The sequence below is a fragment of the Primulina tabacum genome, chromosome 10 (genome assembly GCF_025594145.1).
Source record: "Primulina tabacum isolate GXHZ01 chromosome 10, ASM2559414v2, whole genome shotgun sequence".
In the NCBI taxonomy this organism is placed as follows: domain Eukaryota; kingdom Viridiplantae; phylum Streptophyta; class Magnoliopsida; order Lamiales; family Gesneriaceae; genus Primulina; species Primulina tabacum.
The window spans coordinates 28,248,164-28,261,426 of NC_134559.1; positions in this window are offsets into that span (position 1 = coordinate 28,248,164).

The following is a 13,263-nucleotide window of genomic DNA, read 5'->3' on the forward strand; positions in this document are numbered from 1 at the left end:
AGATCGCTTCAATCCCAAACGAGCAAAAGCCGTAGAAATTCCCGAATTTGGGACTAAGGATCTATTACCAGAAATCTTCCCAACTAAAGAAAACTTAAAAGGCTCGGTCAGGGAAGACATAACCTCATCCGGGAAAAAAATACCCGGTTTCCCATCCTTAAGAGTCGGTGGTGGCATTTCTTCCATAGCATCCACGACATCTCCAAAGCCATTCTTCCCCGAACGAGAGGAAGTAGGAGCCAGGGCATCCCTGAATGACACCGGAAACGTCTTAGTCGCCTGAGAATCAGATTTAGAAGCCAAACCCGAGTTATTGACTGCCGAGTGAACACGGTCAACTCGCTGAGTTGACCCGACCGAGTTGACCACCGAGTTGACCACCGGAGATTTACCCAAGATCGGCGACGGCGAGGAGATCACGGAACCGGTCTTCAATCCATTTGAACCGGGCATAAGAGGGGTCGATTGAACCAAAGAAGGTGATGAAATTCGAAATTGCCCTTGAAATTGGGGGTTTCCGACCGGTGGCCGGAAACCGGAAATTGAATGAGGCAAAATCCTACCCATGAGTGGACGATCATGCTGTGAAGAGGGATTGAAAAAACTCGCCGTGACGGCGCCGGAATTTGATGAAGAATGTGACGTGAACGGCGCGACAGAACCACCAACCGTAGATCTGAAATTGACGGCGGAGGAGAACACCATTGGGCCCGATTCCGGTGGCAATAGCTTCGTCTCAGAGTGGGCATTCCAGATCGGGAGCCCTTTTTCACAAAGGTTGCCGGAATCAGCCGGAATCGGAGAAAAACCACTCGCCTGTGCAGTGAACAGTAACGGCGAGACTTCAATCGGAAAATGAGACGGAACGGCGGGGTTATCAGTTCGCGCAGGTATGGGAAACTGACGGGGAGGTTGAGGCGAGTCTAATGGATGGTCGCCGGCACCAAGAGGAGCGACGGTGACCGGCGGCGAAGGTGGTGAAGAAACGGCCGAGATTTCAATCGGGAAAATGGAGGGGCAATCGGGCATGGAATGGTCTGAATTTTTGATATGTTGGTCGCCGTGATGAGGCGGTTCAGATGGGGTGGTTGGCCGGCCGGGATCCGGCGGCGGCGGCATGGCGTGGCTAGGGCGTGAATAGTGACTGTTTAGTGTGTTTTTTCGCACCTTCACTGTGTGTTTTTTTCAGAGAAAATTTTTGGGGGCGAATGGTTTGGTTTAGGGTTTAGGGTTTAGGGTTTAGGGTTTAGGGTTTAGGGTTTAGGGTTTAGGGTTTTTTTTTTTTTTTTTTATAGGTTTAGGGTTTAGGGTTTAGGGTTTAGGGTTTAGGGTTTAGGGTTTAGGGTTTTTTTTTTTTTTTTTTTTTCAAATCAAAGTTTATTTTTATACAACAAAGAGCAGTACAAATAAAACCTAATGGGAGGGAGACTGTGTCAAGACCTCCGCAAAAGGCTATACAATCACAACATCAAAACAAAATAACGACATACTACAACAGGGCAACCCGAAATACAACAGAACAAAAAGCAAACAAACCAGAGGTTGCCCCAGAATACATCAATCAAAATAAAACAAAGGGTGGGCAAGGAGAACTCTGCAGTGAACGCCCACCTCAAAGCATATCAACCTGAATCAGGCGGTCGCCCATAAGGTAACCCCGCCTGACTCTTCTGAGTCCTGTAAAACCGGCGCTGCTGTGAGCGCGTGCGACCGGGTAGTGGCAAGGACTGACATGCAGTAGTAGGAGGAAGAGCCAAATCAGCCTCTCGAGAACCACTCCCAAGGTCAATCTGTAACGGAGTAATGGGACCAGAAGCTGTAGTAACAACCATCTGTGACGGAGCAGTGGAAACAATCATCGGGTCTATCACTACGGGAACAACATCAACCGGAGAAGAGCTCGACCCAGAACTAGACCCCTGAGCACCACCTGCAATAACGGAAGTAACAACCACTGAAATGTCCTGAGGAGTAGGCATGGTAGCCACCACAACCTGAGGCACCAATGGAATATCCTCAACAATAGCCTCTAAAGAATGAGAAGAGGACGATGGGCATGAAGATGAACCAACACCAGAATCAACACCTGGGAAGGAATCTCCTGTAATAGAGTGAAGAACCTCGAACTGGTTACTCGAAGGAGAAGCCAGAGGAGTAACCTGACTAGAAGCCTGGCGACGCCTACGTCGCTGCTGAATCCATCCTGGCTCAGTACTCCCAGAACCAGCACCACTAGAAGGAACCGAGTCATGCGGAACACTGTGAGGCTGACCCGAAGACCCTGGATCAGCCGAAGAAGTATGAGGACGCTTTCCCTGATCTTTGGAACGGCTGCCAAAGACCTAAAACCAGAACTAGAACAGCGCTGCACAGAATGGCCTAACATATGGCACTCCGTACAAAAATATGGGACTTTTTCATAGACCACCCCCAAAGTCTGTCTGTGGCTGCCCCACCCCACCCAGATTTGATCCGGACGAGGTTGCAACACATCAATCTCAACGCAAATGCGGGCAAAAGAGCCTCGAGAACCATCAGCTGTAATCTCATCCACCATAAGAGGGTTCCCTAAAATCTTACCAATCTGATAAAGACACTGCTTGTCATATAAATGCAGAGGTAAATCAAGAATCCGAACCCAAACCGGAGTAATCGAAGACTCGGCCTCAAATTTAAACTCTGGTGTCCATTTAGAAAAACGAATCGAAACTGTCCCGATAGAAACAAACTTTTGAGACCATAATTTAAGAAAATCTTCCTCAACAGAAAAAATAATAACCAAAAAGCCTCGGGAAGAAATTTCACGGTAAACGAGCCCATGAAGCCAAAATGGGAAAAAGCAGTCATGATAGCACTATTGGGTGTAACACCCCGGTTCCCTGTAACACGGCCAATCAACGAAAATTTAAAAGGCACTGACAGGGAAGAAATAACCTGATCCGGGAAGAGAATACCCGGAATACCATCCACAAGAGTCGGCTCCGCAGGCCCACCCAGCATGTCACCAAACCCTGCAAAGCTCTGTTTGGCTGGAGGAAGAGCAGTGATATCTCGAAATGAAGCCAAAGGAGGGACTGGTGAAGGCGGAACAGTGGCCGAAACATCAGGAGCAGAAGAACATGTAGGTTTGACCTCCGGTTGACCCCCGGCCAAATATGGCGAGGTGACCACCTGAACATCACTACCGGACCAGAGACGACGATGGGAGCACAGAACCGGTACCCAAAAGAGAGGAACCGACCGGCGACAGAGGTGATCCACTCGACTTAAAGAACCCAAAAGGTATTTCGACACCATTATGCATGATAGTACCTAACAGTTCCGCATGAGCGGGCAGTTCAATCCGAGAAGGCAAACGAACTGTAGAACGCACAGCACTTACCGGAGCAGCAGTACACAAAGGCGCTACTAGCCGAGTCAACACGGTTGAGTTGACTCGGAGACTCGACCGCTTCCACCGGTGAGTTCCAACCGGAGCAAAGCTAAAGGGCCGGTGACGATGAGGAGGGACAGGAACCGGCCACTAAACCACCGGAAACGGCCGAAAACGTGTTGAACCGGGCAGAACTCGGCGACGAACTCGTTTGAAACCCATGATTTGGGCGTTTTTGATTGCACCAACATTTGCTGAAATTGATTGCACCATGGAGTTACCCATGACTTGTAAGTATACGGTAAAGAGGAATTGATAATCGGAGCACCGACGCCGGAGTAATTGGAAGACGAAACCGGCGCACCTAGGGTTTGAATGGTGCCAAACGTAGATCTGAAATTCCGTTCACCACCGGACGTTGTTGGTAACGGGCCTTGACTCATTGGAAGCGCCTTATCATGGGGATTCCGGATCTGGGTCTTGATCGGAAAACCATCACGAGAAACGGCCGTAATCGTTGAAGAAGTGGACGGCGACGCGGTGAACAGTGCCGTCGGGACTTTGCCGGTCGATTTGGGGAAGCAACAGACTCCGATTGACCTGAAAGTTGGACACGAGGATCGCTGGTGAAGACGGTTCCAACGGTATATCACCCCGATACCGACGATGCACGTTACCGGGCGCGACAGATTTCGCCGGAAATTGCGCAAATTTCGGACATTTGATCGTGCAATTGCGATTGACTTGAAATTTTCCACAGTAACCTTGTCTTGGGCCGAGGCGCATCCGATGGTAACATTGGCCCGTACCGAAACCGCGCCGACATATGGCGAATTTAGGCGATTTTTTGACTTTTTTTTGGACACTATTCACTGTAGAGAAAATTTTTAGGGGTGCGAATGGTTTTGGTTTAGGGTTTAGGGTTTAGGGTTGGGGGTTTAGGGTTGGGGGTTTGGGGTTGGGGGTTTGGGGTTTAGGGTTTAGGGTTTAGGGTTTGGGGTTTAGGGTTTGGGGTTTAGGGTTTAGGGTTTGGGGTTAGGGTTTAGGGTTTAGGGTTTAGGGTTTAGGGTTTAGGGTTTAGGGTTTAGGGTTTAGGGTTTAGGGTTTAGGGTTTAGGGTTTGGGGTTTCGGGTTTGGGGTTTCGGGTTTCGGGGTTTCGGGTTTTCGGGTTCGGGTTTCGGGTTTCGGGTTTCGGTTTCGGGTTTTTCTGGGTTTCGGTTTCGGTTTCGGGTTTAGCGTTTAGGGTTTAGGGTTTAGGGTTGGTTTAGGGTTTAGGGTGTAGGGTTTGAGGGTTTAGGGTTTAGGGTTTTAGGGTTTAGTGGTTTAGGGTTAGGGTTTTTTTTTTTTTTTTTTTTTTTTTTTTCCAGCCGCCGGAAGCGGGGGGGTTCGGCGGACCCTACCAGTATATACAACAAAAGAGCATAACAAAAAACACCTAATGGGAGGGGGACTAGGCCAAGACCTCCGCAAAAAGGCTATACAATCATAACATCAAAGCATAAATAGAGACATAGTACAACAAGGCAACCCGAAAAACAACAGAACAAAAAGCAAACAAACCAGCGGGTGCCCCGGAATACATCCAGCAAAATAAAACAAAATGTGGGTAAGGAGAATTCTGCAGTGAACGCCCACCACAAGACGCCCAAAAGGCGAAAAAACAATATCATCCTGGATCAGGAGGTCGCCCGTAGGGCAAAGCCGCCTGATCCGCTTCTGTCTGTCATACCGCCGCTGGAGAACGCGTACGGCCGGGAAGCGGTAAAGATAAACAGGCAGTGGTTGAAGATGACACATCACCGTCCTCACATCCCGTACTCCCTGAACCCACCGCAAATGAAGTCATCATAATAGAAGCAGGAGTATCAACCACAGAATCCTGAACGGCAGGAGCATGCTCAACCACCGGAACAACCACGGGTTCAAAACAACTGCAACAGCAGGAGACACCACCTCAACCATATCTGTGGCCTGAGAAGAGATAACCGAGCCACAACTACTGGAGATAGATACCCTGCTCTAGCATTCTGCTCCGTCGCGAGCTTACTCAAAAGAGACTTGACCTTAATGGGACGGGTTTTGACAACACCCGAAGACTCACCAGGACCAGAATCATTAGGTAAATCCTGCAGGACCTCATAATAATTCTTCGTAGAAATAGGCCTATTTGGATCTTTCCTCAGAACAGGCCGACGCCGTGGACGCTTAGAAACATGCACTGCAAAATCAGTATCACTGGACGGTGGCTGATCAGAATTAATCCCCTGAGGCTGCTCACTAGGATCCTGAGGTGGTGAATCAGATACAACACCCTTACCATGAGGTCGGGTCCGGCGTGGGCGAGAAGACTTGCCATTACGAGAGCAAAAATCAAGTGAATGACCCAATAACTGGCAATAAGAACAATAATGGGGAACTTGCTCATAGACCACCTCCAGAACCTGACTATGATCACCCAACCAACCCATATATGCTCCGGACGTGCCTGAAGAACATCAATCTCAACACAAACCGAGCAAAAGAGCCTCTGGTACCCTCAGCAGTAATCTCATCAATCTTAACAGGATTACCTAAAATCTTAGCAAGTGGATACAAGCTCTGTTTAGCATAAAGATGCAAGGGCAAATCAGGAAACCTGACCCAGACCGGAGCAATAGAAGAGTCTGCCTCAAACTTGAATTCAGGAGTCCATTTAGAAAAACGAATCACTACAGAGCGAATCGAAACTAGAGGCTGAGTCCAAAACCTCAAATAATCCTCCTCACAGGAAAGGGTGAGAACCATATACCCCGAGGAAGAAAACGAACAGTATGAGAACCCAACAAACCGATACAAGACAAAGCAGATAAAATATCGGAATTAGGAGTCAATCTCCGGTTCCCCGTTATACGCCCTACCAAAGCAAATTTAAACGGAGCAGACAGAGACGAAATAACCTGATCTGGAAACAAAATACTGGAATGCCATCACGAATAGTCGGAGCAGGCACCTCCTCCATCGAGTCAACAACATCTGCGAAACCCCTGGCCAGCAGATTTGGAGACGAACGACTCAAATATCCTTGAAAGATACCGTAGGAGGAACAGAACGCGCAGAAGAAACAACCGTTGTATCAACAGGAGCAGAAGTGCACAAATTGGATACTGGGTCAACCCGCTTGAAAGGAATGGGTGACTCGGCCGATCCAACTCGGACCACCTTCGCCGGAGAACAGCCGTCAACCGGCGATGATGAGGGGACCCCAGAACCGGCCAATAAACTCGGAAAACCGGTGGAACTCGGCCCTGAAATAGCAGAACTCGGCGATGAACTCGATCCGAACCCACAAAATTGGGCGTTTCCGATCTGCGATGGATTTCCAGCAATTGAGGACATGGAACGATTACCCATCCCTTGATGAGTACCCTGGCCAAAGGAATTTAAATTTGGTGCGGCGACGGCAGCGGAATTGAAGACAAACTCCGGCGCAGGCGTGAGTACAGTATGTGAATTCTTAGATCTGAAATTCCCGTCCACCGGAGAAGAATCAGATGATGGGTGAGGTACCAAAAGATGCACCTTGGAGAGAGGATCACAGATCGGGGAACTGATCGAATATACAAGGCCGGAAGGAGCCGGAATTTGAGCTGGAATGGACGAATTCGCGATGAACAGTGACGGCGCCACTTCGCCGGCCGATTTGGAGGAGCAAATGAACCGATTTGCATGAAATTTTTACACTAGAATGTCTTGAGGAGACGCTTCCAACGAACCACAAATTAAAGGCAGACGATGATCGGAGACCGGTCCGATATCGATCGCCGGAATCTGCGCAAATTCCGGGCCTTTGGACCGTCGATTTGGCCGGAGAAACGACCTCCGTTGGACCTGAAATTCGGACAGCAGCCTCGTCTCGCCGAGGCGCACCTGATCGTACCGGTGGCCGGCCGGAAAACCGGCGCCGACATGGGGGCGATTTTTAGGGCGAAATTGGGGTTTTTTTGACACTATTCACAAATGAGAGAAAAAAATGGTTTGGTTTAGGGTTTAGGGTTTAGGGTTTAGGGTTTAGGGTTTAGGGTTTAGGGTTTAGGGTTTAGGGTTTAGGGTTTAGGGTTTAGGGTTTTTTTTTTTTTTTTTTTTTTTTTTTTTTTTTTTTTTTTTTTTAAATCAAAGTTTATTTTTATACAACAAAGAGCAGTACAAATAAAACCTAATGGGAGGGAGACTGTGTCAAGACCTCCGCAAGAAGGCTATACAATCACAACATCAAAACAAAAATAACGACATACTACAACAGGGCAACCCGAAATACAACAGAACAAAAAGCAAACAAACCAGAGGTTGCCCCAGAATACATCAATCAAAATAAAACAAAGGGTGGGCAAGGAGAACTCTGCAGTGAACGCCCACCTCAAAGCATATCAACCTGAATCAGGCGGTCGCCCATAAGGTAACCCCGCCTGACTCTTCTGAGTCCTGTAAAACCGGCGCTGCTGTGAGCGCGTGCGACCGGGTAGTGGCAAGGACTGACATGCAGTAGTAGGAGGAAGAGCCAAATCAGCCTCTCGAGAACCACTCCCAAGGTCAATCTGTAACGGAGTAATGGGACCAGAAGCTGTAGTAACAACCATCTGTGACGGAGCAGTGGAGACAATCATCGGGTCTATCACCACGGGAACAACATCAACCGGAGAAGAGCTCGACCCAGAACTAGACCCTGAGCACCACCTGCAATAACGGAAGTAACAACCACTGAAATGTCCTGAGGAGTAGGCATGGTAGCCACCACAACCTGAGGCACCAATGGAATATCCTCAACAATAGCCTCTAAAGAATGAGAAGAGGACGATGGGCATGAAGATGAACCAACACCAGAATCAACACCTGGGAAGGAATCTCCTGTAATAGAGTGAAGAACCTCGAACTGGTTACTCGAAGGAGAAGCCAGGGGAGTAACCTGACTAGAAGCCTGGCGACGCCTACGTCGCTGCTGAATCCATCCTGGCTCAGTACTCCCAGAACCAGCACCACTAGAAGGAACCGAGTCATGCGGAACACTGTGAGGCTGACCCGAAGACCCTGGATCAGCCGAAGAATTATGAGGACGCTTTCCCTGATCTTTGGAACGGCTGCCAAAAGACCTAAAACCAGAACTAGAACAGCGCTGCACAGAATGGCCTAACATATGGCACTCCGTACAAAAATAGGGGACTTTTTCATAGACCACCCCCAAAGTCTGTCTGTGACTGCCCCACCCCACCCAGATTTGATCCGGACGAGGTTGCAAACACATCAATCCTCAACGCAAATGCGGGCAAAAGAGCCTCGAGAACCATCAGCTGTAATCTCATCCACCATAAGAGGGTTCCCTAAAATCTTACCAATCTGATAAAGACACTGCTTGTCATATAAATGCAGAGGTAAATCAAGAATCCGAACCCAAACCGGAGTAATCGAAGACTCGGCCTCAAATTTAACTCTGGTGTCCATTTAGAAAAAACGAATCGAAACTGTCCCGATAGAAACAAACTTTTGAGACCATAATTTAAGAAAATCTTCCTCAACAGAAAAAATAATAACCAAAAAGCTCGGGGAAGAAATTTCACGGTAAACGAGCCCATGAAGCCAAAATGGGAAAAAGCAGTCATGATAGCACTATTGGGTGTAACACCCCGGTTCCCTGTAACACGGCCAATCAACGAAATTTAAAAGGCACTGACAGGGAAGAAATAACCTGATCCGGGAAGAGAATACCCGGAATACCATCCACAAGAGTCGGCTCCGCAGGCCCACCCAGCATGTCACCAAACCCTGCAAAGCTCTGTTTGGCTGGAGGAAGAGCAGTGATATCTCGAAATGAAGCCAAAGGAGGGACTGGTGAAGGCGGAACAGTGGCCGAAACATCAGGAGCAGAAGAACATGTAGGTTGTACCTCCGGTTGACCCCCCGGCCAAATATGGCGAGGTGACCACCTGAACATCACTACCGACCAGAGACGACGATGGGAGCACAGAACCGGTACCCAAAAGAGAGGAACCGACCGGCGACAGAGGTGATCCACTCGACGTAAAGAACCCAAAAGGTATTCGACACCATTATGCATGATAGTACCTAACAGTTCCGCATGAGCGGGCAGTTCAGCCGAGAAGGCAAACGAACTGTAGAAACGCACAGCACTTACCGAGCAGCAGTAACAAAGGCGCTACTGCCGGAGTCAACACGGTTGAGTTGACTCGGTGACTCGACCGCTTTCACCGGTGGAGTTTCCAACCGGAGCAAAGCCGAAGGCCGGTGACGATGAGGAGGGACAGGAAACCGGCCACTAAACCACCGGAACGGCCGAAGACGTGTTGAACCGGGCAGAACTCGGCGACGAACTCGCTTGAAACCCATGAATTTGGGCGTTTTTGATTGCACCAACATTTGCTGAAATTGATTGCACCATGGAGTTACCCCATGACTTGTAAAGTATACGTAAAGAGGAATTGATAATCGGAGCAACCGACGCCGGAGTAATTGGAAGACGAAACCGGCGCACCTAGGGTTTGAATGGTGCCAAACGTAGATCTGAAATTCCGTTCACCACCGGACGTTGTTGGTAACGGGCCTTGACTCATTGGAAGCGCCTTAGCATGGGGATTCCGGATCTGGGTCTTGATCGGAAAACCATCACGAGAAACGGCCGTAATCGATGAAGAAGTGGACGGTGACGCGGTGAACAGTGCCGTCGGGACTTTGCCGGTCGATTTGGGAAGCAAACAGACTCCGATTGACCTGAAAGTTGGACACAAGGATCGACTGGTGAAGACGGTTCCAACGGTATATCACTCGATACCGGACGATGCACGGTTACCGGCGCGACAGATTTCGCCGGAAATTGCGCAAATTTCGGACATTTGATCGTGCAATTGGGCCGAGCAAAGGTGCTCCGATTGACCTGAAATTTTACAGTAGCCTCGTCTCGTCGAGGCGCATGTTGGTGTCATTGGCCGGCCGGAAACCGGCGTAACTGGAGGCGATTTTTGGGCGATTTTTGTCTTTTTTGGGTCACTATTCATTAGAGAAAAAATTTTAGGGGCGAAATGGGGTTTGGTTTAGGGTTTAGGGTTTAGGGTTTAGGGTTTAGGGTTTAGGGTTTAGGGTTTAGGGTTTTTTTTTTTTTTTTTTTTTTTTTTTTTTTTTTTTTTTTTTTAATAAAAAGTTATTTATTAACAAAAAACCGAGAGGGGGGACTACCAAGACCTCCGAAAAAGGCTATACAGAATCATAACATAAAAACAAAATAAAGACTACAACAGGGCACCCATAATAAAGCAAAACACAGAAAATAAAAACATCGGGCGCCCCGGAATACATCAGACAAACTAATAATACTGATGGGCAAGGAGAACTCTGCAGTGAACGCCCATCAGAAAAACATGTCAACCTGAATCAGGCGGTCGCCCATAGGGTAACCCCGCCTGACTCTTCTGAGATCTGTAAAACCGACGCTGCTGTGAGCGCGTGCGACCTGGTAATGGCAAGGACTGACAGGAAGTAGTAGGAGGAAGATCCAAATCAGCCACTCGAGAACCATTCCCAAGGTCGATGTGTAGCGAAGTAATGGGACCAGAAACTGTAGGAACAACCATCTGTGCCGGAACAGTGGAAACAATCATCGGGTCTGTTACCACTGGAACAACATCCACCAGAGAAGAGCTCGCTCCAGAACCAGACCCCTGAGCATCACCAACAATAACTGATGTAACAACCACAGGTATAGCAGGAGGAGACTGCATCGGAGCCACAACAACCTGAGGCACCAATGGAACATCCTCAACAATAGCCTCTAAAACATGAGAAGAAGACGATGGGCAGGAAGATGAACCAACACCAGAATTACCACCTGGAAAGGAATCTCCTGAAATGGAGTGAAGAACCGCAAACTGATTACTCGAAATAGGAGACTGTGGAGTAACCTGACTAGAACCTGGCGGCGCCTACGTCTCGGCTGAACCCATCCTGGCTCAGTACTCCCAGAACCAGGACCACTAGAAGGAACCGAGCCAGGCGGAAAACCTTGAGGCTGACCCGAAGAAGGAGACCGCTGCCCTGAGCAAAAGAACGGCCACCAAGAGCCTTATAACCAGAACGAGAACAACGCTGCACTGAATGACCTAGCATCTTACAATCCGTGCAAAAATAGGGGACTTTTTCATAAACCACCCCCAAAGTCTGCCGGTGGCTGCCCCACCCGACCCAGATCTCATCCAGACGAGGAAGCAACACATCAATCTCAACACAAATACGGGCAAAAGATCCCCGAGAACCATCAGCGGTGATCTCATCCACCATAACAGGGTTTCCTAAGAGCTTACCAATCTGATAAAGACACTCTTGTCATATAAATGCAACGGTAGATCAGGAATACGAACCCAAACCGGAGCAATCGAAGACTCAGCCTCAAATTTAAACTCCGGTGTCCATTTGAAAAAGCGTATCGACACTGACCCAATAGAAACTAAGTCCTGAGGCCAGAACTTCAAATAATCTTCCTCGCTAGAGAAAATAAGAACCAGAAATCCTCGGGGAAGAAATTTCAATGTAAATGAGGCCAAAAAGCCAAAACGAAAAAAGCAGCCAAGATATCACTATTGGGTGTAACACCCGGTTCCCTGTAACACGGCCAATCAACGCAAATTTAAAAGGCACTGACAGAGAAGAAATAACCTGATCCGGGAATAGAATACCCGGTATACCATCAACAAAGTCCGGTTCAGGAATCTCGCCCACCAAACCACCAAACCCGGCAAAACTCTGTCTGGCTGGAGAAGGAGCAGTAACATCCCTAAAAGAAGCCAAGGGAGTTGCTGAGGAAGCGGAAACAGAGCCGGAATTGCATTTGCAAAAGAAACCGAAGAGTTGACCATCGGTTGACCGGCAAAAACCGGCGACGGCGAGACAACCACCGGAGCACCACCAACCACCGGCGACGACGAGGGGGTCACGGAACCGGTGACCAAAGGTGAAGAACCGGGCTGAAACGGAGGCAATTGACCGGAAACGTTCGCCGGAGACGAACCAAACACATGATTTTGGGCGTTTCCGATCGGCGATGAATTTTCCGAAATTGAAGGCATAGAAATCTTACCCATGGCTAGATGAGTTTGTAGTAGAGAGGAATTGCAAAAATCAGCAACCGATCCGGAGTAATTGAGTTTTGAAGCCAACGCAAATATAACTTGGGGGCTGAAATTCGTAGATCTGAAATTCCCGCCGCCACCGGACTCCGACGAAGCAATTGAAGATACCAATGGAGCGCCTGGTCCTGGGCATTCCGGATCGGGGTCTTGATCGGAGAACCAAGACCGGAGCTGGCCGTAATCGGAGCCGAAACATTCGGCGTCGCGGTGAACAGTACTGACGGAACATCGCCGGACGATTTCGGGATGCAAATGAACTCCGTTTGGGCTGATTTTTGGACCAGAGGATCGACTGGAGGAGACGATTCGAATGGTGTAACAATCGTCGCCGGACGATGATCGAAGACAGGTGTGATTCCGGGCGACGGAATCTGCGCAATTTCCGGAGCTTTGACCGTCGATTTGGCCGGAGAAACGACCTCCGTTGGACCTGAAATTCGGACAGCAGCCTCGTCTCGCCGAGGCGCACCTGATCGTACCGGTGGCCGGCCGGAAACCGGCGCCGACATGGGGGCGATTTTTAGGCGAAATGGGCTTTTTTGACACTATTCACAAATGAGAGAAAAAATTTTGGGGCAAAATGGTTTGGTTTAGGGTTTAGGGTTTAGGGTTTAGGGTTTAGGGTTTATTTTTTTTTTTTTTTTTTTTTTTTTTTTTTTTTTTTTTTTTTTTATTTTACATCAATAAAAAAAATATTTTAAAACAAATAAGAGAAAAATTAAAAAA